The 27,875-nt window shown below is 36.1% G+C and overlaps 1 protein-coding gene and 1 long non-coding RNA gene across 3 annotated transcripts in view; both read right to left on the bottom strand.

Annotated features, from left to right (window-relative positions):
- The window catches only part of CCBE1 (collagen and calcium binding EGF domains 1), a 352,034-nt gene that overhangs the window by 218,266 nt on the left and 105,893 nt on the right, over positions 1–27,875 (bottom strand). The window lies entirely within an intron of this gene.
- LOC141497711 (uncharacterized) overlaps positions 1–27,875 on the bottom strand; it is a 75,912-nt gene that overhangs the window by 19,440 nt on the left and 28,597 nt on the right. For both annotated transcript variants that reach the window (XR_012471413.1, XR_012471414.1), the window contains exon 3: positions 20,013–20,215. This is a non-coding gene — a long non-coding RNA (uncharacterized LOC141497711). The remainder of the gene's footprint in view (positions 1–20,012; positions 20,216–27,875) is intronic.

Below are 27,875 nucleotides of genomic sequence, written 5' to 3'. Positions count from 1 at the left end.
TGGAATTCCCGTGTCCACAAAATGTTCATCATGAGGCAAGAAGAATTGCTGATGAAAAAGAAGAGACTGATTTCAAAGGAGTACACAAACTGGTGCTTCAGGTTCACGAAATGGAATAGACTAAGCATGTGTCCATGCACCAGACTTGCCCGGGGAGTGCTTATGGTCAACCCCAGACCAGAGCATAGGAAGGAAACAGTCAGAGCCCCTGCTAAGACAGTAATTTGTCATCAAACACAGATGAGGACGACCTAATTGATGGGAGGTTTTGACAGTGATGAGGAGTTGTATGAATTTTATGATGAATAAAATAACAACAATTGGTTGGCTTACTGATGGATAAAGGTTAAGGCATCCATAAATGTGAAGCATTTTTAAAATACATAATGAAACCCAAATGGAATGAAAAATATTGTAATACCTTTTTTTTCAAATTTTTGGGCCCCAAAATTAAGGTTCATTTTATACATGAGGAAATATGGTAGATCTATTTCCATCTAGAACTCTCTTCCATGTCTGATGACAGGTAAGGCTCACAAGACGCAGTCCAGTGGTGGGATTCAGCTGGATCACACCGCTTCAGCAGAACTGATACCTAATTTTACGTTGAATTCAGCAAACCAGTTGTTAAAATGGCACTTGTAATCAGGGTTCTCTCTTAGGTGGGTGCCTGGGCAGCTACCCAATGTAGAAATCACAAATTTATATTCCTTACACTTTTTTAGTGTTCAGCTGCACAATTGCATTTTCTAAGGACCCATAGTAATTCTGTCTATAGGTAAAAAAAAAATTGACAGATCTATACTTGTAATATTTATTTATTCATTTCTTAAAACTCATTATAATTTTGATGAAATACTACATTTTAATTCCCTTATTTTTGTTGCTTCAGTAAACAAACTCATAATAAGAGAAAAAGTGCTCAACAATCAGGGGGTGACAAGTTATCATTTGTTTCCACTTTGTGTTATACCCCAAATTTCCCCTGTTCCCTGAATGGTGAAACCAATAAGAAGCTGGGACATAGTGAACCAATAGAAATATAGATTTCAAGGTTTATCTTATCACCCATTTCAGAAAGCACGGAAGTAGAAGAAAAAATAATTAGAATAGGTGAATGAATTTTGGTTCTGCATATGTTCCAACATTGGCTGCTGTGGTCACATGACCAGTTTTACTCCATAAGGATATGTTTGCTTACTGTGAGTAATCTAGTTTTGTGCTTTTTTTTATTGTTCTTTTATTTCCCCTATTCCCTCAGCTGTTTAGAATAAAATCTTATACTTCAAGAGAGGGTTTGTCATTCCTTACTGATATTTGGGTGAAGAGAGTTAGGAAGGTCTCAACATTTATGTATTGAAGGGACTACCTGGGGAATGTTTAGGTTGTACTCTACAGCCCTCTCCCTGGACTAAGTCATACTTCATAATGGCTAAGTGGCTATTATGGAATTCTTTTCTTTTTTTTTGTTTTTTTATTGTTCTTTTTCTGAGTATTAAATACATGAAATATTAAACTATCTTTTGGTACATATTTTTGTATAATTTAAAAAGTCATTGGGGTAGAGAACCAATTGTTTATTTATTTGAATCCCACCACTGATGCAGGTCCTATATCTTTCTCTTTGGGTTATTCATTCATTCATTTAAACAGCAAACATATAATAACAAATATTAATTGGGTTTGTACTCTGTCCCTGGCATCAAATTGGACTCTGAACCAGGCCTTTACTCCCTAGCCATTTCCAAAACATGCCATTATTGCACATGCCATCACAGCAACTCTGTTCTAGTTCTCTTTTATTATTAGAATGTAAGTTCCATGAGTGCAAAAACTGTCTTACTTCATGCATTTGTAGCCTCAGATGCTCAACACAGGGCCAAGAAGTTATAAAGTGGTCAATAAATGCTTCTATCATTGATAATTCATTTAAATGAATGTTTCAGCCATGTTCAACTCTTTGTGACTCCACTTGGGGCTTTTTTCACAAAGATCCTGGAGTAGTTAACCATTTCTTTCTCCAACTCATTTTATAGATGAGGAAACAGTCAGAGTTCAATGACTTGCCCAGAATCACACTTCTTTTTTTTTTTTTTTTTAGTTTTTGCAAGACATTTAGGGTTAAGTGGCTTGCCCAAGGCCACACAGCTAGGTAATTATTAAGTGTCTGAGGCCATATTTAAACTCAGGTACTCCTGACTCCAGGGCTGGTGCTCTATCCACTGCGCCACCTAGCCGCCCATGGAATCACACTCTTAATAAGTATTTGAGACAGGATTTGAACTCAGATCCTCCTGACTCCAGGCCAAGTATACTATCCACTGTGAAACAAAGTATTAAGGGCCGTGTGAATGAATTCAGCATAAAAAAGAAATCACTGTGAGTTCTAGTAATCACAAAGATCTCAGTTTTTTTTCATTTAAGAAATGAGATAGTGATAAACCTGCCAAGAACCCTTCTAATATATGATTTTATGAGTAGATAGTAGTATTAGGATGTAGTGGATAATGTGTTGAGTTTGACATCAGGAAGACCTGGATTCAAAACATGCTTTGATCCCTACTAGATGTGAAATTCCATAATAGCCACTTAGCCATTATGAAGTATGACTTAGTCCAGGGAGAGGGCTGTAGAGTACAACCTAAACATTCTCCAGGTAGTCCCTTCAAATCATAAATGTTGAGACCTGCGTATCTCTCTTCACCCAAATATCAGTAAGGAATGACAAACCCTCTCATTAAAGTATAAGATTTTATTCTAAGCAGTTGAGAGAATGGGGGATTAATTAATAACTACCAGACCTTTTACCTCCCTGACCTGGAAGTGTTTCACAAATATTTTATTGTTATTCCTAAAATAAACTTTTTTATTTTCTTTTGGTGTCCCCAACAGGGAGCCAAACTGAGGGCAGGATTTGGCCCTTACAGATAAAGAGAGATCTTCTCTCTGTAAAACATCTGATTTAAATGTAGTCTTTGGCCTTCTCTAGGGACTATATTTCTTTTCTCTAATACCTTTCATATTCTGAGTCATTTTCCAGTTTTTCTTCATCTTTAAGTAATTACAGAATTATCTGCTTAGTAAGTATCTGTTCTCATTGAAGTTATTAAATCCAGTGAGTACAAAAAATAAACATTCCTCTCTAGCATTGTTCTTGCTGATCCCTGTCCCCCACCACCACCACCAACAAAGCCCTCAAGAGCCCAGTACATCATCAGAAAAGGAGAAATGGGGGCAGCTAGGTGGCACAGTGGATAGAGCATGGACCTGGAGTCAGGAGTACCTGACTTCAAATCTGGCCTCAGACACTTAATAATTACCTAGCTGTGCGGCCTTGGGCAAGCCACTTAACCCCATTTGCCTTGCAAAAACCTTAAAAAAAAAAGGAGAAATGGAGTTGCATGATCTATTAAGATTTCAAATGAGTAAATGATGATCCCAGACTTAAAAAGGGAAAACTAAAGAGGGGTCATATTCCTAATCAATTCCACACCAAAGGATGTGTCCTTTTTTTCTCCCTCTCCAATAAAGCACAGGGCTCAAGTTTCACAAGTACCTGGAACATTCTATTCCAAACTGCTTTGGCACCGATAGTATTTGCTGACAGTGACTACGTGGTGTAAGGATAGAGAGCTGCCCTCAAAGCCAATAAGACTTGAGTTCAAATCCCACCTTTGACACATATTAACTATGTGACCCATAAAAAGTAACTTAGCTTCTCAGTGCACTAGGAATTTCTCTAAGACTATGAATTGAAGAGATATAAATTTGCATTAGGAGAGGAATTTTTCCTATCTAGCAGTTCTCTGTATCAGTGAAACCACAGATCCAGCCTCCATCCTTCATCTTAAAGTTTGATCACAACAACCCAATAGCAGGCCTTGGAATTAGTAAAACCTGAGTTCAAGTCAACTTTAATACATGCAACTGACTGGGTGAACATAGGCAAGTCAATGAATTGAATTGTCCCAACTTTCTCAAATGATAAATTCCAAAATAATTGTTTGAGTTCATTGGCAGAGAGTATGTTATTAAGAGTTTTCTCTATTAATAACATTCTAGGTCTATACTGGGAATAGGAACTGGACCAATGATAGCATACAGTAGAAAGACTTATATGAGCTGAATCAAAGTGAAGAGAGAAGAACAAAGAAAATATTGCACCTGGTAACAGCAACACTGTACAGTAAACAATTGTGAATGACTTTGCTAATCTCAGCAATAGAATGATCCAATATAGTTCCAACTCCTGATGAAAAATACTATCTTCCTCCAGAGAAAGAACTAATGTCTAAATACAAACTAATTCATACTATTTCCCTCTCTCTTCCTTCCATCTTTCCTCCCTCTTTCTTTTTACTTCCTTTCTTCTTTTTTTATTCAAATTTTCTTACACAAAATGACTAATATGGAAATGTTTTACATGATTACACATGTATAACCTATATTAGATTGTTTACAATCACAGGGAGGACAGGAGGGAGGGAGAAAGGGATAAAATTTGGAACTCAAAACTTAAAAAACCACCAAATGTTAAAATTATCTTTACGTGTACTTGGGGGAAAATAAAATATTATTTTATTTTCTTTTATTTATCTATCCCAAAACAGTACATCATTTTCTGCAACTTAGAGTCTTAGAGAGTCCCTAAGGCATTGAGAGGATAAAAGACTTGCCTAGAGACACAGAGCTGGTATGTGTCAAAGGTGGGACTTAAATCCAGGTTTTCTTGGCTCTGAGATGAGAGCCTGTACTTAAATACATTATGTGTCAAATCTACTCATGATGTTATTGATAAAGATGACAAGTACTTGAAGAGAGGCTACAGTAGTATGACCTCATCAGCTATGTGAGGGGACCACATTAGTTGGACTGACTAAACCAACAGGATTTTACACAGTGAGTAAATGATAGGAAGGAATGCTCACTTGCTAACATGTCAGCATCAGTTGTTTATTAGGCATAGGATACACAGAAGAAAAAATGTGCTATTTCAGCTTTGCAATTCACCTCTGGTTCTTAGAACCTCCAATGCTATTGACCTTCATAATTGAAGAAGACTGTGATGACATCAAATGAATGATGGCATGACTTGCACATTATATTGATTATAGCAAGCAGAGCATAGTGCAAAGACATCCTTTTCACTGCCTTTTCCAGAACTGTCATCACATGATGGTCTGATTTAGTAGGAAGCAGGACTTAATAGATGATGGCCTAGATGCTGTGGGAGTCCTTGGACTTTAGGACCAAGGGTCCTTCCCATATCAGAGAGACACACTACAGCATTTCAGTATCACCAGGCAGAACCCAATATGGTGATTTTTTGAGGCAACTTTGCAACAAAACAGTATAGCTAACCTGTCTCGATGGTCTAATCATCAGCATACACATTTACAAATTTTTGACAATATGGTATAGCCAACCTTTCTCAACCTGTCAATAAGATGATTGAATTGTTCTACTCAGCTCTGCAACCAAACTCTACCAAGAACTCATAGACTTAGATTTCCTGGAAGCTGCCCGGTGAGTCTTGCGAATAATGCCTCTGGATCTCCACTCAACATTGTTTATGGTTGGAACTACAGTGGTATCTGATTGTCTTCAAACCTCTGACTTTCATTTGTCATCAATTAAAACATTCTTGGCAAATGCTTTCGCTTTGGTACGTCTTGTTCCAGTGGTACAGTATTAATACCCTCAGTCATCCATCTTAATCATGGCCCTAGTTCCCAAAAATCAACAGAATAGAATCAGGGCCCTATGCCATTATTCCCAGATAGGGTATCCAGGTGACTCAAGTCTGCTTTGAATACTCTAATTGTTTTTATCTGGGATATCTCAATAGTCACTGAAACATTTACTAACCAGAAAATACACAGATTCAATTTGGGACCAAATTCCCCTAGTTAGGACAACATCTGCAAGCAACATATATATCAAATAAGTAATAGCACCAGGGATTTGCCCAATAGGAATCAAGTATCACAACAGAGGGGAACTCAAGACTTCACCAACCATAGCAAAGAAATCATGTATCATAACATCTTGATTGTAAAAGCAATCCCAGGAATACAAAGTAGGAAAAGCCTTAAAAGGTCTTATAGGCCTTCTTCATCTTGACTGGTAATGTCTCCAGAACCAGGTTAGAGGTAAGAAATTTCTTAGCAACCAAATATTTATTCATGAAGATCTAGTATGTGCTCATTACTAGGGAATAAAAGGAATTATTTAAACAATTAAAAGCATAGCTATTTAAAATGGGGGGTTGCTGTGCTCATGTATCTGCAGGCCAAATGACTAGGTTGCTTTAATAAAGAAAATTTAACTTGAGAGAGAAGCAGGGAGAATACATTCTGAACTTTTACAAAAGAAAAACACTAAGTAAATAACCTGATATATGAGTCTTCAACCAAAATAACAACTTCTGGGAGACCACTGAACTAAAGATTCTCTTAGATCCCATCCACTTACAAATTTTATAATGTATGCATGCTACAGTTTTTATATTGGCTGGGAATTGATAGGTATATCACTATCTTCCCAAGACATTTTTTTCAGAAATGGCTAAATGATAAACATGCCCTTACTACTAATATTCTTTCTTGCTATTCTCAGATTAAAGCTAGAAAGGAGAATGGCTGCAAGAAGAATTAGAGAAGGAAAAAGAGGAGGGAGGAGAATAGAAATAAGAGGAGGAAGTCAAAGAAAGAGGAGTTTGCTAAGAAATTCAAATTATGATAAGACAACACTAGGGGCAGCTAGGTGGCGCAGTGGATAGAGCACCGGCCCTGAAGTCAGGAGTACCTGAGTTCAAATTCGACCTCAGACACCTAATAATTACTTAACAGTGTGGTCTTGGGCAAGCCACTTAACCTCATTGCCTTGCAAAAAACCCCACTAAAAACTAAAAAAAAAAAAAAACAAACAAAAAAACAAGGCAACATGAGAATGAATGGGCATGTTTAAAGAAATCACATGGATTCAGTATAAATACTGAACAAAACTGAATAATTTAATCTTGCAAACAATTAAGGTCTCAGTCTGTTTAGAGTTATGGTAAAGGAAAAATGTTGTACTAGTAAAATTTATTGTAAATGTAAATACTTGAAAGCAACCATTTCTGAAGAGATATGTGTGTATGTGAGTGTGTGTGTGTGTGTGTGTGTGTGTGTGTGTGTGTATCTTCCTAACTAGATCATAAGAAAAACAACTTGTGTTCAAATGGTCAATAGCTTTAAAAACCATTCTTCTTATCTTCTTCAACTCTGAGAATTCTTACCTTTCTTCAATGATTAGTTTAAATACAAACTCCTCCATGCCTAATCTGCCAGGTGGTTAGTTAGTGCTTTTTCCCTTCTCATTTCCTTCTGCTATGCTTATTTGTATATTAATTTCCCCCAGTCAAATGCTATCTACCATGAGACACAGTAGGTCTGATGAATAATAGGTGTTCAAAAAAATACTTACTGATTGGTCTATGTGAAGAACAAATTAGATGATATTTGGATTTTTCCTACTCTTTAATACAACATTCATTAAGCACCTATTATGTGCCAGGTATTAAGGACACAAAAATAAAAGTAATTTTTGCATTTAATGAGTATACATTCTATAATGGGAGCTAACATGCATTTATCTAAGTCTATACAGAATAAATATGGCATCTCTCTGACTCAAGAAAGAAATATTGTCCCCATTTTACAAGTTAAGAAACTACAGCCTGGAGTTCTTAAGTGACTTGCCTATGATGCAGAACCATAACAAATTCAGGTTTTCTACTTAGAAGTTGAACTTTCTTTCCACCATACTCCTCTGTCCCTTTCTAAGTTCACTCAGTAGAGGAATATTGCCAGACTCATGACTTATAATTTCCAGTGTGCTCAATACTTCCTTACACTTAGTAGGTATTTTGTAATAAGTAGATACAAAGGAAGACAATAACTACAGGTCAAAGTTCATCTTAAATGGCCTACCCTATTTTTACCTTTTTGGATTTATAGCATTTCTTAATAGAACGAAGAAGCTTTTCCATCTTAAGCATATGCATATTTTGTGTGTCAAACCTCATGGATTCAGGTACAATCAATCGAGAAGGAGATGGATAGTTTTCTCCTCATAAATGGAAAATAGTATATGGCATGAAGAAAAGTATATTCCAAGGATTAAATATTTCCATCTTAGTGAAAAATATTTTCCTGCATGTCTGGTTTTTTTAATAAAGTTTATACACTGGAGTTTGTTTTAATTATCTGCATATTTAAAGAGGTTGTTATGACATCTCATTACAAACTGACTTCAAATAAAGTAGTAAACATTGTTTGCTTTTCAAAGATATGGGCCATAGGTTAATCTCCTCCCAGATTTTTTTTTTGGCCAGCTGAGTATTTTAAATTAAGTATTTCCATCAAGGATTAGGGTAATACAAACAAAGCCTTAGTGGGGTGTTAGGAAAAACCCCCAAGAAAACAGTCCTCTGTAGAATGTGTTTTGAATCCTTGTTCATTTGTATTAAATTAGAATTAAAGTAATGATAGATTCCATTCCATATTTATATATAGTCCTCTCTCTCTCTCTCTCTCTCTCTCTCTATATATATATATATATATATATATATATACACACACACATATACACATACACATACATATAATATACATATACATATACCTATACATATACATATAAAATCCCATCCAACATCAGACAAACCCCATAGTAACATCACAAGAATGATGTCTTGGCTTGCTTTGAATTAGATCTGAGTGAGGCAGAACTGTACAAGGACATCAGTCTTACTCTCTCCTCCAGTCACTGGGGTCCAGTGACAAGACAAAGATTAAGCTTATTAACAATGGCATAATAGGCAGTGGGTGACTTTGTTCTTTCTAGACCCAATCCTAAATGAGGCCATAAAAGAAAGTTCTGTTCTCTGACAGGCTCATCTCATTCAATCAATCATGTTAATAGAAAGGAGCTGTGGATAATCCAGAGATCACTTCCAATTGGTTTGAGGAAAGAATATATTTTTTGAAGTTGAAGCTTTACCTCCCTAATCATGCTAGAAAAGAAGAAGTGAGATAATTGCAAGGCAGAGGGCCAGGGAGAATGCTCTAAGAAATTTGGTTCATTTATGCTCCTTGAAGCATAGACCAACTGGACAGACAGTCTGAGAGGTAACCCAGCATGAAGGGTGGAAAAGGAACCTGAAATATTTACTCTGACTAATTCACATACACATAATTAAGAAGACATTATGCAATAATACATATATACATATACATATATATATATATATATATATATGTAAAATACTGAGTATCAAGATTGGCCAAATGTTAAGAAAATGAGTTTTATAAAGTCTGGAGTTGAAATAGAAAGGAAACTGTCTGGACCCCATAATCTTTGACACAAGTTCAATCAAGAGAAAAGAGAAGGACTCAAAGATCACAAAATCTTAGATTTAGAGCTGGAATGATCCTCAGAGGTCATTTAGTTCAACCTATTCATTTTACAGATGAAGAAACTGAGGCTCAGAGACTTTATACAGGTAGTAAGTGGCATAGGAAGGATTTGAACCTAGATCTTTTGACTCTGAATCTTGGGCTTCTTCCATTGTATCATGACTTATCTGTGGCCTGACCTTGTGACTAAATGTCAGCATTGTTGAAACCCTTTGCTCTTTTCTGAGTTCAAAGATTCAAGAGGCTCAGAGCAAAACCAATACCCAAAATTTCTCCAAAGAAATGCTGTTAAGATGGGCACAAAGAAAATCAAGTAAGCAATCACACTTCCCAGAACTTCACTTCTACTGCTCTCTCTGTCCTTTTGAGACACATTTTTGGCACTGTAGTATGAGGGAACAACAACCTCAAAAACAACCTATATGCAAGGATTCCCCATATTTTTCTTTGTTATCAGTGAATATACTCATGCCTAGAGAGGATTATATGTATCTGATATAATATCCCATATATATATATATATATATATAAATATAAATATATATCCCATAAATTTGCTTTCCTGATAATGGCAACAGATTCTATTAAAAGAATTTGAAATTTGCAAACTATTTTATGTATTTTGGGACTGCGAGGTGGTAAAAGGGATAAAGTACCAGGCCTAGAGTTAGGAAGACTTGTCTTCCAGAGTTTAAATCCAGCCTCAGATGCTTACTAGCTATGTAACCCTGGGCAAGTCACTCAAGCCTGTTTGCTTCAGTTTTCTCATTTGTAAAATGAGCTGAAGAAGGCAATAACAAAGCACTCCAAGATCTTTGCCAAGAAAATCTCAATTGGGGTCATAAAGAATTGGACATAATTGAAAAGTGACCGAACAACAACAGATCACATATATTATCTCATTTGATCCTTACAAAAATCCTGTGGTGTAGGTGCTACTACTGCTATTATTATTCTTATAATATAGCAGGAGAAATCAAAGCTAAGAGGAGATGAGTGACTTGCTTGGGTTCACACCAGTAATATGTACCTGAGGTAGGTTTTGAACTTAGATCTTATACTTGGAGTTAAAAGACTAGGATTTAAATTCTAGTTCTGATAATTACTAGTTTTGGACCATGGGTAACTTAACTTTTCTTAGCCTCTTGTGAAATGAAATCAATGAAGGGCAACTAGGCAGCATAGTGGATAAAACACTGGCCCTAGAATCAGGAATACCTCAGTTCAAATTCAGCCTCAGACACTTAATAATTACCTAGCCTTGGGCAAGCCACTTAACACCATTGCCTTGCAAAAACTAAAAAAAAAAAAAAAATGAGATCAATGATATTTATATTACCTCACAAAATTGCTGTGGAGAAAATTACTGCAAATTATCAAGTGCCAGATTTATATGAGTTATTGGTATTACTTGACTACATATAAAATTAGTCATGAGCATAGCATAGGATTATAGGATCACATTTGTATTGCCACACCCATCAGTATGTGATTTGGGGTAAGGGATTAAATTAATTTAATTTAATTAAACTGGGAGCTTGTCCCACAGAGACAAGAATGTAATTAAAAAAGAAATTGCTATGTAGCCTCAGGGTTCCATGATACAAGGAATACCAAGGTGAGCAGACACTGGTCTTGGAAAACCATTATGGAGGTCACTATCTTTCAATAATTTCTATCTGGGAAGTGATAGAGAGCCTTCTGACAATCAGCAAAACTGAAAGCTGCTACCCACTTCTGCTTATTCATATGGGAGCAAATGATTCAATTCAACATACTTTCATGAAGCATTTACTATGATCAAGACTTTGGATTAAGTCCTGGAGATACAAATTCAAAAAGAAAATAGTTCTCACTCTCCTGGAGTTTAAATTTCAAAAGGAACCCAGAAAGAACTGAATGAAATGATGAAGTTCCAGACAAAAAAAAACAAAACAACTAAAGTCTCAGAGGCAGAAATGGTATTTTTAAATCACTGTTCACTGATAGAGGATAGTGATTTCAGAAGACAAAGTTTAATATATATATATATATATATACATATATATTTATATACATATTTATAAATTATATGTATATTTGTAAACAACTGATTTAGAAGGTAATATCTGGGAATAAGATTTAGATTTCTGAATCACAGAGAAGGATTCTTGGTCAATGATAGAATACATTTAAGGACTGGCAAATAAAATTATGCGTGTGTTACATAGTATAATTGATAATAAAACTAATCACTATATATTTATAAGTATACATATTTGTATATAATTATAAAAATAACTTATATGTGTATATATACATATATATACATATATATATATATATATATATGTATATATATATATATATATATATATATACACACACACAGGTATGGAAAAAACCTAGCAGTCCCAAAGTCTTAGTGTAGTTTAATAACTTAAATAACCTAAATGTAGGTTTAAGTTTGTTACAGTGGAATCTGAATCAAATAAATAATAACTTAAATGATATTAGAAAGGGAAATTTTTCCATAGGGACAATATTATAAATGAGCTGATATTACAGTGAGGTTTGCCAGAAATAAATAATATAACTTAATAGCTTAAAATTGCACCAAGACTTTTGGGACACTGTGTACATATATCTGCTAGGAATTCTATGAATCTAATCAGGAAAAATTTAAATAGAAAATGCAAGTGAATAGAAAAAATGACTGGAATTTATACATCAAGTCAGATACTACAAAGAGTAGCAGGTCTGAGAGAGGAATGAGCATATCAGTGGAGAGAACCAGTAATCCTCAATGGACTCCATCCTTTGAAGTCAATTGTATTTATGTTATCAATATTTGATTTTTCAGAACATCCTATCCCTCTTTAACCGTCTTAGAATCCTAATTTTCCTTTTTGTTGACTCTTCAAAATCTACTTTCCCAAAAACTAGAGTATGCACTTGATTATTCCTAAGGTCCTCCCTGTCCCTTTTCTAACATGAACTCAAATAAAGAGTGATCATTTATTTTTCCTTAGTAGACAGATCTTCCTGATTCCTCCAAATCATTTGCAGAATAGTAATTTCCCTTGATGCTTTCTCTACCTTTTGAAGAATAAGATATTATTTAAGCAAATTAAGAATTTTAGTAGAAAGAAAGTTCTATCAGATAGATACCTAGGGAGGTACCTTGGTTAATGAATAGATATCCAAATGATTATTCCCCTAGATACCCAAAGAGTTCAGGAATTTTTAATCTTTTTTTTTCTGTGTGTGTGAATCCTGGATGCCTTTGTAGACTGGTCAAGTCTATGGAATTCTTTTCAGAATAATATTTTTATATAATTGAAGGAAATGTTAAATTTCAATTAGAATTAGTGAAAATAAAGAGATCTTTTTTCCATCCAAGTTCACCCTCTGAAATCTATTCCTGAACTTTGAGAGACTATAGACCCTAGATTAAGAACTCCTAAAATAGTTAAAATCCTCTATCAGTGCTATGTTCTGCCTCTATTTGTGACATTTCCCTAATTTGTTATATATTTTCACTTTCTGTCTAGGTGGTCTGTAGTTTGTTTCTAACAATATTTTCACTTTTCCTTTTCACTCAATTCATACTCACTAAAATGTTGTCCATCCCAAACAGTCTGTTCATTTTCTCATATTAGATATATATCTACTAAAATTCAGGTTTTGGCTTTTGTTTTTGTTTTAATATATCCTGGAGCCAAGAGGAAGCCAGAGAAGGGACAAGTTGCTTATCTGGGGTTCAAGGGACAAACATAAGGGATTATGTTCAAGGGACAGAAAGAAAGAAAGAAAGAAAAAGAAAGAAAGAAAGAAAGAAAGAAAGAAAGAAAGAAAGAAAGAAAGAAAGAAAGAAAGAAAGAAAGAAAGAAAGAAAGAAGAATGAAAGAAGGAAGGGAAAAAAGGAAAGGAAAAAAGGAAAGAAAAGAAGGATGAAGTGATTGCTGGACCTCCTGGGGAAAACAGGAACTAAGCTAACTCTTAAAGGAAGACAGGGAATGTAGTAGATAGAATATGCTCAAAGTTGCAGCATTATTTTTATATCATCATCTACTTTTTCTATTACCACCATCCTTACTACTTCATCCATTTCAACTACTACTCCTACTATCATCCTTAGACATTCTTGAATTTCATGTGTGCTATTTTGGTTATTCACAGGTTGACCAATAAATAAAGGGAAAATTTTGAAGATTTGTTGTGTACAGCAGAAAACTGAAGATGCACAGATATAAATAAGATAAAAAAATTTTAGTAAGTCATAAATTTATAAATACTATATTATATATATTGCTAATAAATTTTGTCATATTACTACATGCACAAATCCATTATAAGCACACAAATTTTGTTAAGAGTTTAAGTGTACTAAAGAACTACAAAGGCTATACACTAGCTTTAGGAACACATCCTCTTTGTCTCTCTAACATCCATACTCAGTTATGTGGTTTTCTCCTGCTGTGATTATTGTATCTTGTTTTCTTATAGAAGAAAATCCATGAAGCAGTTGTTGCAGTTGCACCTGTTGCTTTGAAGACTTTGTATAGTGTGAGAGATGCTAATATTTCTTCATAGAAACAATTTTTATAGGAGCACTGTGGTGTTTTACTTGTTTTATGTGTTAAATATGATCAGAATTATTTAAAATAAAGTTTTGGGGGGGCCTAGAGTTATTCATTATTTTTCACCTTTGAAAGGGTCTTTTGCCCTGAACCCCAGAAAAGGTTGAGGGATGACTCTTCTACTACTACTACCACTACTACTACCTACTGCTACTGTTGCTACTACTACTAATACTACTATTATTGTTGCTGCTACTACTGCTACTACTAACACTACTATTGTGTATTTCTATAGAGCCATAGAGTTTGCTGGGTATTTTACAATCACTTGATTTTATATATATTGTCTCTCATGATATTCTTGTAGATAAGGAAATATGCAGGTCAAATTGAAATAATTTGGAAGAAGTAGGATTTGGAAGAGTTAACTTTTATACTCAAAAGAGTACCGATTATTATATTGATGTAAACCTGGCAAGAGCTATTAGGTGAGTAACCCCAAGATCTGTCCTTGTATTTTTTTCTATTCATCATTTTATCAGTGACTTGGATGCATACTCTTTGCCATACTTTGCTGGCATATTTTCCTAACTGATAGATGACATAAATCTGGAAAAGATAATCAGGACTCAAAATGATCCTGACAGGCTAGAATGATGGGTTGAATAGAAAAATATGAAACTTAATGAGGAACAAATATAAAATCATCAATTTGGGTTAAATAAATTTCTCAAGTACAAGATGAGGAAGAGGATGTGGTTGAATGATCACATCAAAGAGAACTAAGAATTTTACTAATTAAAGTTTAATGGGAGTCAACATTATGACATGATAGCCTAGTAAAGGGTTGAAAGAAGAAACTGGGGGAGTTTATGCTGCCAGTTTAGTCATGGGTTGCACTGAGAGATAGTGTCCTTGGTTGGAGAGATCATAATCCTGCTCTATTCAGCCCTTTTCAGACTACATCTAGAATACTAAGCTTAATTCTGGGTACTGTATTTTAGAAAATATGTTGAGAAGCTGGAAAATATCCAAAATATCCAATTATATAGTGAAAGTTCTGAAAACCCTGCCATGCAAGAATCACCTGAAGGAACTTGGAAGTCTTTAACTTGGAGAAGGGAATATTTTAGGCTAGTAACATAATTCTTCAGTTAATTGAAAGATTGTCTACAGGAAAGAGGCTTAGATTGATTCTGCATGGCTCTAGAGGACAGCAAATAGCAAAGGGATGAAACTTATATAGTAACATAGTAACAGATTTCTAGTTAATAATTAGAGCTGCCCAAAGTAAAATGAAGGGCAGCTAGGGCAGAGTGTCAGGGCTAGAATCAGGAAGATTCATCTTTCGAAGTTCAAATTTGGCTTTAGACACTTATTGTAGACACTTAAATCACTTTGTCTCAGTTTCTTCATCTGTCAAATGAGGGGATGAAAATGGCAAACCACTTGGCATCTTTGCCAAGAAAATCCTAAATGAGGTCACAAAGGGTCAGACACAATTGAAAAATTACTGATAAACCAAAAAGTGGACTGTGCCAGTAGATATGACTTTCCATAATCCTGGAGGCTGGATCACTCCTTCAAGGATTTTCATTCAGTTTGATCAAGGTAAATTAGAGCAATCCCCTTCACGCAGAAGAGGAATGAGACTAAACACATGGAGAATTCCCAGGATTGAAGAATATCCACAAAGGTAGCTCTGTTTCCAGAGAAATGCCTTCAACCTCTGTTGAACAGCTTAAGAAGCTCTCACTTTTTTCATCTAGCTCAGTGGAGGATCCCAGGGTCTCTGAGATTTGTTACACTTGGATTGCCCACCTTCTGGGAGCAGTTCACACTCAACTCCATCTCCTAAAAGCCAGACAATAATAGAGAGCCAGAAGTTGGCCTTCAAGAAGATGTTTTTAAATCTTGTACCCTCCTTCTATGAATGAATATGTCCCCATGGCTTGTATATTATTTAATAAGGCTCCTCATTAAATCAATTATATAAGCTTTTCTAAGTTTCTTAAAATCAACTACTATGAGATACAGATTGAATTAGATGACCTATAAGATAACTTTCAATTCTGACATCTATAATTACTGCCCTTTACCCACTTCTATTCAGGAAAAAAAAACCAACTGAAAAACAAAACCACTGGACTTAGGACATAGACCAAATCCCCAAATGAAGGGTATTATTACAGGCAGACCTTTACATATAAGCAGATTATATTTCAAATGTTCATTTTTAAGTCAATTGTATGGAATGTTGAAATTATTCTTTCTTTAAAAAAAGTATTATTGATGTCTTTTGACTTTACATTTCAGTCATTTATATATATATAGTCCTCTCCATCCTTGAAATTGAATTTTCCCCTATAATTATAATTTTTAAAAAACCAATTAACTAAAAACAACTGGTACAGAGACCTTATCTGAAAAATGTATGAAATATTCTGCTCTTCCAGGTCCTCACCCCTCTGCCAAGAACATGAACTGTTCCCTGAGGGAAAGCAGTTTCCTATACAAATAATGTTACAAATGGTGGTTAAATTCTCTAGCCAACCGACAAAAACCTACTAACCCAAATTCACTCAAAAACCTAGTACTTGAGAGCTTAACTTTTGATAAGAAAATGCATTCAAATTTTTCATTTAACTACCCAAAAGATCTATCTTGCTCCTTTCACTGTTTCCTTATCTGTAAAAGTCCTTCTGTCACAGTGCCTACCTTACCTCCAATGCATGAGGGCTCACTAGTGCCTGTGGTTTTGCATGGCAGCATAAAGTATAGGAGGAGGGAGAGAGGCAAGAGCTAGAGGGAGGAGTGCCAGGACAGAATACAGCCTCCCCCTCTTTATTTCCAGTCTTTTGCTGCTTCCCCAAACCTGATGGTAAAGTAGGCAAAGTGCAGATGAGTTCTTCCCTCTCCCTTATTCTATCTCCTGCCACTGAGATATGGGCTGGTATGGGAAAAGAGGTCAAACTCTTTCCTTGTGACTGCCCCCACAATGATGTTTACTTGGCCCTCCTCCCCTTCCTGTGTCCCTTCTCTCTGGGAGAATTGTGAATTCAGAATTGGAGTTGGGGAACCCAAGGATTTTCCTGGAAACAACAGGGATCTCCAACAGCAAGAATGAAGGGGAGGGAAGAGGGGAAGAAAATTCTCAGTGACAGGAGAGAGCAAAGGAGAACCCCAGAAGCTTCGGCTGCCATTCACATGATTGATGCAAGTCATGGACTACTTGTAAAACAAAACCAAAAAAAAAGCGACTGCCTGTAAAAGAAGTCTCTGTGTGACAGAAAGATTTCCAAGCCTGACTGATGGACTGCTGACTTCAAGCCATATCTGATAAAACTAAATTCCAGTATAACAAAAATGACAAAAATTGGAGTCCTTTACAGATGGTTGTAATTGACTTTGATCTCTACTTCCAAAATCATTGTTTGGAAGCACATTAAGACTGTTTCAATTTTATTATTACAAAAATATATCCTCCTGGAGCACTGGCCCTAGAGTCAGGAGAATCTGAGTTCAAATCCGGTCTCAGACATTTAATAATTGCGTGGCTGTGTGGCCTTGGGTGAGTCACCTTAACCCCATTGCCTTACAGCACACACACACACACACACACACACACACACACACACACACACAGCAATTCTTCAGGCATCAAAGGCAGATATTTCAATAGTCATGGAATCAGCTTCGACAAATAGACAGGCTGCATCAAAAATAGTCAAGCAAAAATAATTCCCTTATTGACACTATACCAAAATATCTATATCTCATTCTACACTCTAAATCCATGGGCAGATTGGTATTATAATGGATGTAATGTCAGACTTGAATTAAGGAAAATCAGAATTCAAATCCAGCTTCAGATACTTATTAAATTTGTGACTCTGAGCAAGTCACTTATACCATTTTGTCTCGTTTTCTTCATCTGTAAAATGAGCTAGAGAAGGAAATAGCAAACCACTTCAGTATCTTTGCCAAGAAAACCGCAAATGGGGTCACAGTGCAGACATAAACAGAAAAAAAAAGACTGTATAACAACATTTTAAACCCATTATCTACCTCTTTGTCCTGGATAGTGTGTTTCATTATTGGTCCTCTGGAATCATTATTGGTTATTACATTTGATCATAGTTATTAGAGTTTTCAAATTTTTTGTCTTAACTGTGTTGTCATTGTATAAATTGTTCTCCTGGTTCTACTTACTTCACTTTGCTTCAGTTCATCATGTAAGTCTATGTCTCTTTGAAACTATTTCTTTATAGAATAATATATTCTGTTTCAGTCATATGCCACAAAGATCTTTTTATGTCATTCCTCAATTGATGGGCATCTTTTTTGTTTGCAATTTTTTATTACCACAAAAAAAGAGCTACCATAACTTTCTTTGTACATATAGGACCTTTTCTTCACTCTCAGGTATCTTTTGATATAGGCCTCACAGAGGCATGGGCAGCTGGATGGTACAGTAGATAGAGCACCTACCTTGGAGTCAGGATGAACTGAGTCTTAGAGAGCCCAGAGTCACACAAATAAATGTTAGAGATATTATTTGAACCTGTCTCTCTGGAATTCAAGTTCAACCCCCTTTCCACTATACCACAATCAAAAGTTATATAACTAAGTCCTGAAACATGTGGTATAGATCACAAGTACTCAAAGAATTCAGAAAAGAAAGATACTTAGGTAAGTTGTACTCAGGGAGGGCTTCAAGGAGAAAGTGTCACATCATGGTTATCAAGGGCCTTGAATAGGATTTGGACAGGCAATAAGGACAAATACAGAATGTCAAACAGGGAGACCAGCATGAGAAATAAGCTGGGGTTAAGGATGCAAATTATTCTAATATTTACCTAAAATGAGTTCATATGTTTTTTCTTCAAGTGGTTTAAATGTATTTAATAGAAATCAGAATAGCTTGGTGCTATAATGTAAGGTTTTTAGGAAAACCAAATATTTGATACAGATGACTAGATTTGAATCCTGCTAACCTCTGTACCTAAACTAATCTATCTATAAAATGGCCTATGGATACCTTGCTCATATATTTAACAGGTAATATTTAGAGACAAATTTGTTAACATGTCAGAAAGAATTCTGGGCTCTATGTTGGCAAGGGGCCACTTAAATAAAAAAAAATATTACTATTAGAAAGAAAAATTTCTTAAACTATTTTGGAATTAAAGGATAATCCTAAAGTAAGATGTTTACTCTGTTGGCAAGAGAAAACTGTAGACTATTCCTCATAACTTTACCTTCAACCAAACACCTTCTTAGTAATGTTGCTAAGGCCACAGTCTACCAGAATCATTCTTCAGCCAGTAATAAGGTTGTTAAACTCCAGGGTAAATGGGCTCTGGCTCTTCCTTTACCCATGCCTAGGCTCAGTGACCTTAATCCCTTCCTTCAGCTCTACCCCAAAGGACCTATCCACACATCCCCAACACCACCTGCAGTTACACAATTTTGCCCAAAGTCATGTATTCATAGTTAATAATTTTGGGTGGAGTGAGCTTGGTTTTGTTTGGTAAGCCCTTCTGGGTTTCTTGTCTGCACAACCCCTTTCCCAGTCTTGAATATGCAAGTAGGAGAGAAGATCCTAAGAGCTCTAAACAGTTGTTTTATAATTGATTCTTCGCACAAAAGGTTTGCATAGGTTTTAGGGTAAAGTGAAGTAAGGTACTAGGGGAAGGTCATAAGTTGAGATAGTTTGAAAACATAGGCCTACAGGAGAAAAAGGACTAGGAGAAAAACCAGAAGACTGGGCAGAAAAGTTTTGAAAGACTTGTTCATGACATAATTTGGATTCTGATGATTTTCCAGTTTAAAGGCATTTCTGGTTAAAGAGATATTTAAAGCATTTAGAAAGGCAAATTGGTTTCATCCTTGGTCAATAAGTCTATGAACAGCGTCCAAGGATGTTTCTTTCTCTTCTTTCCAGGGAATGTGGTTCTCCTAGGAGGATACCGGTTTAACAAACCTAGGGGGAGGCAGTGCCAGCTTGGATCCGATTAGGTTCTTGCAAAACTTATTTAGAGGCCAGATGTCAAACTCCCTTTCTTCATTCCTGCTTCTTTTGAGAGCTCCCATCTCTCCTTCCTCTTTAGCCCTGAATGAAGTGCTTGATAAATGGGAGCGTCTTTGAAGTCTGAGGTAGGGTTGCCAGGCTCAAGAAAACATATTCTAAATTGCAAAAGGAGAATTTTAAATATAAGAACCAAAATACTTTATATTACTACAACTCTTTAAAAAACAATGTAATAGATTCAATTTTTTAGCATGCTTAGTCTGGAAACTAAATTTACTAGAGACTAATCATCTGACCCTGAAGAGGCCTATTGATCTCCCTGCACCTTGGGTTCCTCATCTGTCATATGAGGCTTATAAAATTTGCCCTATCTACCCCCATATGGCTGTTTTTCAGGATAAAATTAAATAATATATGTGAAAATAAAATGTCCACATATAAATTATTATGCAAATGCTGCTATGACAATTTGAAACATTAAAAATAGCACTGAAAAGGACATAGGAGTTATTTTGAATGCAGGGAAACTGAGACCAAGTGACTTGCCCAAGAGTCACAGGTAGGAAAAAGCCAATTTTGGATTAAAAACCAGTTTCTCTGACTCTAGATCCAGTTTTCTTCTGGAATCTCATTCTGAGCATTTAAAGTTCAAATCCTGAGTCTGCTATTTACTATCTTGATATTCTTCAGTAAGTCACCCAAGCATTCTGAGCCTCAATTTCTTCATCTGTAAAATAAAATCTGTAAAATAAAGATTTTGGACTAGAACTAGAAGGTCTTTAGGACTCCATCCAGGTATAAGTCGATGAGGCAGAATTTCAGAAGCTCTTCAGGACAGGATGCAGACTATTGGTTAAACCTACCATATAGCATTCTTTTGTACAGCTGACTATTAATACATGGTTATTAAGTATTAAATTTTTTAAATTCATGTATATAAAGACTAAAATCAATTTGAGATGCTCTACCTGTATATTATACCTATTTATACTGAGAAATGGTGCTTGAATGACTGACAGGGCTAAAAAAAAGTTGGAGGGGAAAGAAAGAGGCATAGAGGGGAGAGAGAGAGAAATGGAGAAAGATACAGAGACACAGAGAGACAAAGACAGAGACGAAGGGCCAGAAAGATAAAAAGAAACAGACAGTGAAAAAAAGAGATAAAGAAGGAGACAGAGACAAAGAAAGGAAGGGAGAGAGGGCACAGTGAGATAGAGAAAGAAAAGGAAGGAAAGGGAGAGAAAAAGGAAGGGAAAAGAGAGGAAAAAGAGGAGAGGAAGGGGGGAAAGAAAGAGGGGGAGACCCTGAGAGAGAAATATGAGAAGGGTGATTTTATTTAGAAAGGAGAGAATAGCAACTTTCCAACACAGAAGTGAATATTTCTTTGTTTGATGAGAACGGGTCACAGGACAACAGGTGGAATGAAAAGCCGAAGGCCAGAAATCTCTCCCTTATATTTTTTTAGTGTTTTCTCTGGACAGGTTTAAAGCACAAACTGTGTTACAGTCTGTGGCCTTTGACTCTGAGTAAGGCTTGTCCTGGGGCATTCTACCACACAGGCATTTAATTTGGGGGCCAGGAAAGCATCTGCATCTACAGAAAATTTTGCAACCCAATCCTTTCTGCCTGCAGGGTCATGGGGTCAAACTTCAGTCCCCAAAAGCAAGGAGACTCCACACTTCAAAGGAGATCTTCCAACCCAGTGCTACTAAAGACTGGAAGGGTCAGTGCCTGTCACCTAACCCTGGGGCCTGCTGCCTAACCTCAAGTCTAATCAAGGGAGTGGATTATGTTGAATCAAATGAGAAATCAGTACAAATCAAACTTTTAGTCAACTAATATCTCACATGACAAGGGTAAAGCAGCATTTGTCAAAATGGAGCTAATACACACACACACACACATATTTTTCAGTGATCAAATACTTTAAAATCTGAGTTTAGCAAGAAAGCTCAAATTAAATCTGAATAATGACAGGGGGACTTCCACACCTTCCAATTATTCTTTGAAAGAAATCTGAATAAATTATATAGATTTGTGCACTATATAAATGCTTGCTCCGCAGAAAGCTGGCCTTTTTGTGTACCTAAATCCAAATGATTTTAAAAGTCTTTTTTTTCCCATTGGAAATTATTGAGGAGAATATTGGGACCAGAATGTAGCACACCTGGATTCTAGGCTGCTTCTAACTCTGTTAGAAGCGACCTGAGACAAGACACTTAACCTCTCTTATGCCCTCAATTTCCTCCTTTGTAAAATGAGGTTAGATTAACTGATCTCTACAACTCTTTTTTAACCTAAAATGCTGGTTCTTTGAGAGCATTAAGTGATTTTTACATGTTTTTATTTTACATAAGTGTATACCATGCCTATAGGCAGAATGCCAGCTAATGTCTACAGCAAGGAAGAAATATTATCTTATTCTTGAATTATGTTTCTTTTATACTTCCATTCCTGGACCTAATTTTTAAGTGGTTCTGTCTTGTTTATAGCCTCCAGTAAATCAAAGTTGCCTGTTTCCCCCCTCACAAATATGCTTGAATTTCACAAATCTGACATTTCACACCAGAAAGCTTCTGGGAGAGGTGGAATGTGAGCCAGGTTTTGGAGAATGAATAGGTTAGGATTTGGACACCCAGAGGGGAGGGGAGACATTCCAGGTGGGAGAAATAGCAGGAGAAAATTAGTTTGGCTTTGGGAGCAAGTAGGGTAGACAGTAAGGAAAGAAGAATAAAAAACAACTAGCATTTAAGTAGAACTTTGGGCAGTTCGGTGCCCCAGTGGATAGAGCACTTGGTTTGGGATCAAGAAGACTCATCTTCCTGAATTCAAATCTGACTTCAGACACTAACTACTTGTTTTATCCTGGGCAAGTCACTCAACCCCATTTATCTCAGTTTCCTCATCTGTAAAATGATCTGGAAAAGGAAATGGCAAACCACTCTGCCAAGAAAACCCTAGATGGGATCATGAAAGGTTAACTCCATTTTGCAAAAACAAACAAACAAAAATCTATTGCTTTTGCTCTCTCCCCATTTTAATGTTATCTCTACTGATAATTGCTAGGCCTGGCACATCAGAATTAACTTATTAGTCACATGACACTGGCCAAGTGACTTAACCTCTCTAGATAAGGATGCCAGACACTGGATTCCAGTGCTCCTTACAAGGTCCTTGTAATTCAGATAGTTATTTCTAAAACTCAACATGTCATCTCCCATCTCCGTGCCTTTGTGTAGATCACTCTGTAAACCTAGAATGCATTCTCTCCTTATCTCCTCTAAGGATCCACATTTCTCACTGTTGCTAACTCCATCTCTCTTTCTGTGCCTCTCCTTTGTATTTAGCTCTAAGCAGGCTTCCATCTCCATCCCCCATTAAAATGTAAACTCCATGGGACCAGACACATGTTTAAATCATTGCCTTGAGCATCAGGATCACATAGTATTAGCAAAGGCACAACTTCACTTCAATTCAGGTTCTTTACTCATCATGTCGGGCTTCCCCTGTCTCATACAAAATAAGCCCTTAATAAATGTTTGAATTCTAACAATAGTCCTAGCAGATACAGATGGCCTCCAAGATTCCTTCAAGCTCTATTGTCCTCTTCTGTATTTCAGTGACTTAGATTGAGAACCATACAGTCAGTAAAATAACTATTGCTATAAGCTAGAAGACTTCATGTTGATTCTTATATTAAAAATATGAAATCCTATTGTACCACTTTTTTGTTGTTCAGCTACTTGAGTCACTTCTGACTCTTTGTGATCTCATTTGGGGTTTTCTTGGCAGAGATGCTGAAGCAGTTTGCCATTTTCTTTTCTAGCTCATTTTACAGATGAAGAACCTGAGACAACAAGTTAAGTGTCTTGTCCAGAGTCTCATAGCTAGTAAGTGTCTAATTTGAACTCAGGAAGAGAAGTCTTCCTGACTCCAGGCCCAGCACTCTACTGTGCCACATCGATGCCCTATTGTACCACTAGATTACTTTAATATACAAATTCTATTGGTTGTGCAAGGCTTTATTATTATTCAGTTGCAGATCTTTCCATGGATTTCCATGCTTCCTTCTTCCTCTCTTCTGATTTTTGACTTTTGGTCATAATATTACTTGAGCCCTAGCAGGTCTTTCTGAAGGCTGAAAGGAGAAAAAAAAGAAGTGATGAAACTTCCACAAACCTTTTCTTCTCTTTTATTGGGTGGAGTGAGAGAAAGGATCAAAACCCAATTATTCATGTATAGTTGGTGTTGGTATATTCAAACTGAGTCCATGTATTGCCAAGTAATAATAGGGCAAGATTTTACTGTATTAGACAATATAGAAAGCAATTAGAATCCAAAAGGTTTACCTCTCATTATCAAGATTTATGACAAACAACAGTAGGTCAAGAGAAGGAATTCTAAGTATCAAGTACAAAACACCAAAAAGCTCATAAAATAAATCCAGCATCATCAAATCATCCTAAATTAACTTTATAAAATAAGCACATTTAATTAAAATAATCCAGCCATTCTCCACAGACATAACCCTGGGTTCTTAAAGACCATGTCATGAAAATTCAAGTTCAAGCAGGTACTCCCAAGAATGGGCGCAGCATGAATATTCAATTAGTTAAGTATCACTGGATGAAAAAATCTTTTATTATTCATGCCTATCTACCTCACTTTTACCTTGGTAATTCACAAGTACCTTTTTCTAAGGAAACAATGGATAATTTAAATATTAAAGTGGAAACTATCTATCCTAAAAAGTGAGGCAGATAGGAAACTTTTGGCCTAGAATCAGGAAGACCTACCTTCATGAGTTCTAATCTGGCCTCAGATACTCACTAACTGTGTGACCTTGGACAAGTCACTTAACACTGTTTGCCTTAGTTTCCTCATCTGTAAAATGAGCTGGAGAAGGAAATGGCAAACCACTCTAGTATCTTTGCTAAGAAACCCCAAATGGGGTCAGGAAAAGTCAGACATGACTGAAATGACTCAACAACAACAATAAAAATCTGTTAGGGTTATATCTTTTATACCATACTGGCTGAACTGACTCAACAACAACAAACAAAATCTGTTTACAGAGAGCTTTAAGGTTTAATTTCTTTAATTCCACATATTCTGATTCCTTTGGTCCTCAGGATAACCCTGAGATGCATCAGCCCCATTTTGTTATTATTGTTCAAACAAGTCAGATTCTTCATGACCCCATTTAGGGTTTTCTTGGCAAAGATACTGGAGTGGCTTGTCATTTCCCTTGCCAGCTCATTTTACAGGTGAGGAAACATGGTTAAGTCTTTTGTCTAAGGTCACACAGCTACTAAGGCTGACTTTGAACTCATGAAGATGAGTTTTCCTAACTCCATGCCTGGTATCCACTGTACCACTTACTTTGCTCCTCCCCACTATATAGATGAGAAAAAAAATGATATATTGAGAGATTGAGTGATTTGCACAGGGTCATCCTAGAAAAGGAAATGGCAAAATGCTCTACTACTTTTGTTAAGAAAATCTCAGATGGGTCATGAAGAATTGGGAATGACTGAACCATGACTGAACAAGCACAGGATCATCCAGCTGAGAAATGTCTGAATCAGAATTTAAATTCTGCTTTTCCTGATTCCAAGTCCAATGCTCTGCTCTTTCTTCAGTGCAACCTTACAGCCTCTCAGGAACTCAGTTCCTTATTTTAAAAATGGAGATACTACAAGTAACAGTACCTACTTCACACAGTTATTATTAGAAACATCACAGACCATGGGATCTGAAGCTACAAGGGATCTTAGAGCTCCATCTAGTTCAGTCTCCCCAGTTTTGTGTACAAGAAAACTGAGTCTAAGGGTCTAAGTAACTTGTTTAATACTATTCACAGAATAACAGAGCCAAAATTAGAACCCCCAAATTCTTTCTATTACACCATAAACAAGATAGCCCAAAGGACTTTCTAAGCTATACAGAGCATGTACATGTGAGCCATTATTAACATGTGACTAGAAAATCGAAGATAATTCCAAAAAGAGGAGGTTCAATAACACCTTAAGCAACATCATGGGAATAAGTTCAAAAGCTCCTTAGGTGACTGCTTTGAAAGACAATACTCAGATGTATACAATCTGAATTTAAAAAAAAAATCTGTTCTATTACACTATACTCAGATCACCTCCAATCCATGAGATAACTTCTATACTTCTAGACCACCAGGAAACAAGTTTGTCTTCGAACAATTCTGGTCTGGTACTTTACCTATAGCTTTTATTATCTCCTAGGCCAGCTGGAGTTGGAAGTATACATGGGGTTCCAGGCCCTACTTTCCACTCTGTTCAATGTTACTTCAGAGTAGGAGTATATCATGAAAAACTCATCCAGCCCTATTTTGAGACCTAAGCTATAAAAAGCAAACTGTATAGAGAGAACAAAATTACGTGCACCTTAGACCTTAAAAACCACTGGCCAAGGCTATCAAAATGAGCTTGGTTGGCTTTATTAAGTTCAGTTCCCAGCAAACAAAGGTACCCATAAGACTTCTGTGAATGACTTGTTCCAAATAGCAGGTAAATGATAGGATGAACACATACACAGAACCAGTCTGTAAAAAGGAGGGTGATATATCCAGGTCAAGACCAAGCAAATGGGAAGGCAATTTGTGGCATTTGTGACTGCCAACTCTATTCCATGTGGTCCACAGTTACAAAAGAGATTTCAACTCTAGCTGCCCCCAGGTCTTAACAGGGAAACAAATAGCATTCCAAACCCAAGTGGTTAAAAAAGAAGAGACAATTGTTAGTGTGTCCTTCACATTTTCCAATTCTAAAATCTTTTACTCCAAAACAAATTGCAGCCTGTAAAATAACAATTTTGAGGCTACCCTATCATGCAGGCAATTGTTTGAGAGCAAAAAGGTTTTCTTTAAGAAATGTTCTTTTAAGAAAGAAAAAGCAAGATGCAAGAGTCACTTATGAAATAGGCAGTAGATTAAAATGTTTTTAATTTAGTTTGGATTTATTGGGACTATTAATAGTTATTGAACAGAACCTTCTAACCAATGGTGCACTCCAATAGCCCAGCAAGGCAAGGAAAATTCAAAAAGTAGCTCTCTGAACCTTAGGAATGCATACAGGGCAACATTCTTCAGTTGGGAGTAAGGGGAGACCATGAAGAAGAGACCTCCCAATAGCCTTTGAGCCTGCTTTGAAGTCATATATGCAAAGGATTTACTTACCAATGCCTGCTCCAAAGCTACAGACTCAAAAATCAGAATCAAGATTAAAAAAGTTATATAGAAATTTGGTTATACTAATACATGTAATACCTACCTCCCAGATTTGTGAGAAAGGCGCTTTGTGCTAAATAATTAGGTGATAACCTAGCTGCTAAATAATTGCAGTAAAATGATTATTAGTATTAGGAATATAGATTTAATGATGGAAGGGACTTCAGAGGTCAGTTGAGAAACTGAGAGGGTAGGCAACATTCTCAAGGATTCAGAGACAGTAAGTAGTAGTCCCTGAATTTAAATGCAGGACTCCATATAGACAAGCAGATTTTTCTACTGTATCAAACCAGGAGAAAATGGGGTTCTAGAACTTTTTCACTAACTAATAGTATGATCATGCTTGGGCAAGGCACTCAAAATCTCTGCCCACAGTTTTTTCATCTAGTTCAACTAACTCATTTGATAGACAAAGAAACTAAAGTATGTGGAGATTCAGGGACTTGCCCAAGATACCATGACTAGTTAGGGGAAAAATCAAAACTAGAACCAAATCTTCTGACACAATGTCCAATATTCTTCCTACTATAAGTAACTGGATATTACTTACATCA

Source organism: Macrotis lagotis, chromosome X (genome assembly GCF_037893015.1).
Source record: "Macrotis lagotis isolate mMagLag1 chromosome X, bilby.v1.9.chrom.fasta, whole genome shotgun sequence".
Lineage (NCBI taxonomy): Eukaryota > Metazoa > Chordata > Mammalia > Peramelemorphia > Peramelidae > Macrotis > Macrotis lagotis.
This window is presented reverse-complemented; position numbering and strand designations above follow the sequence as displayed.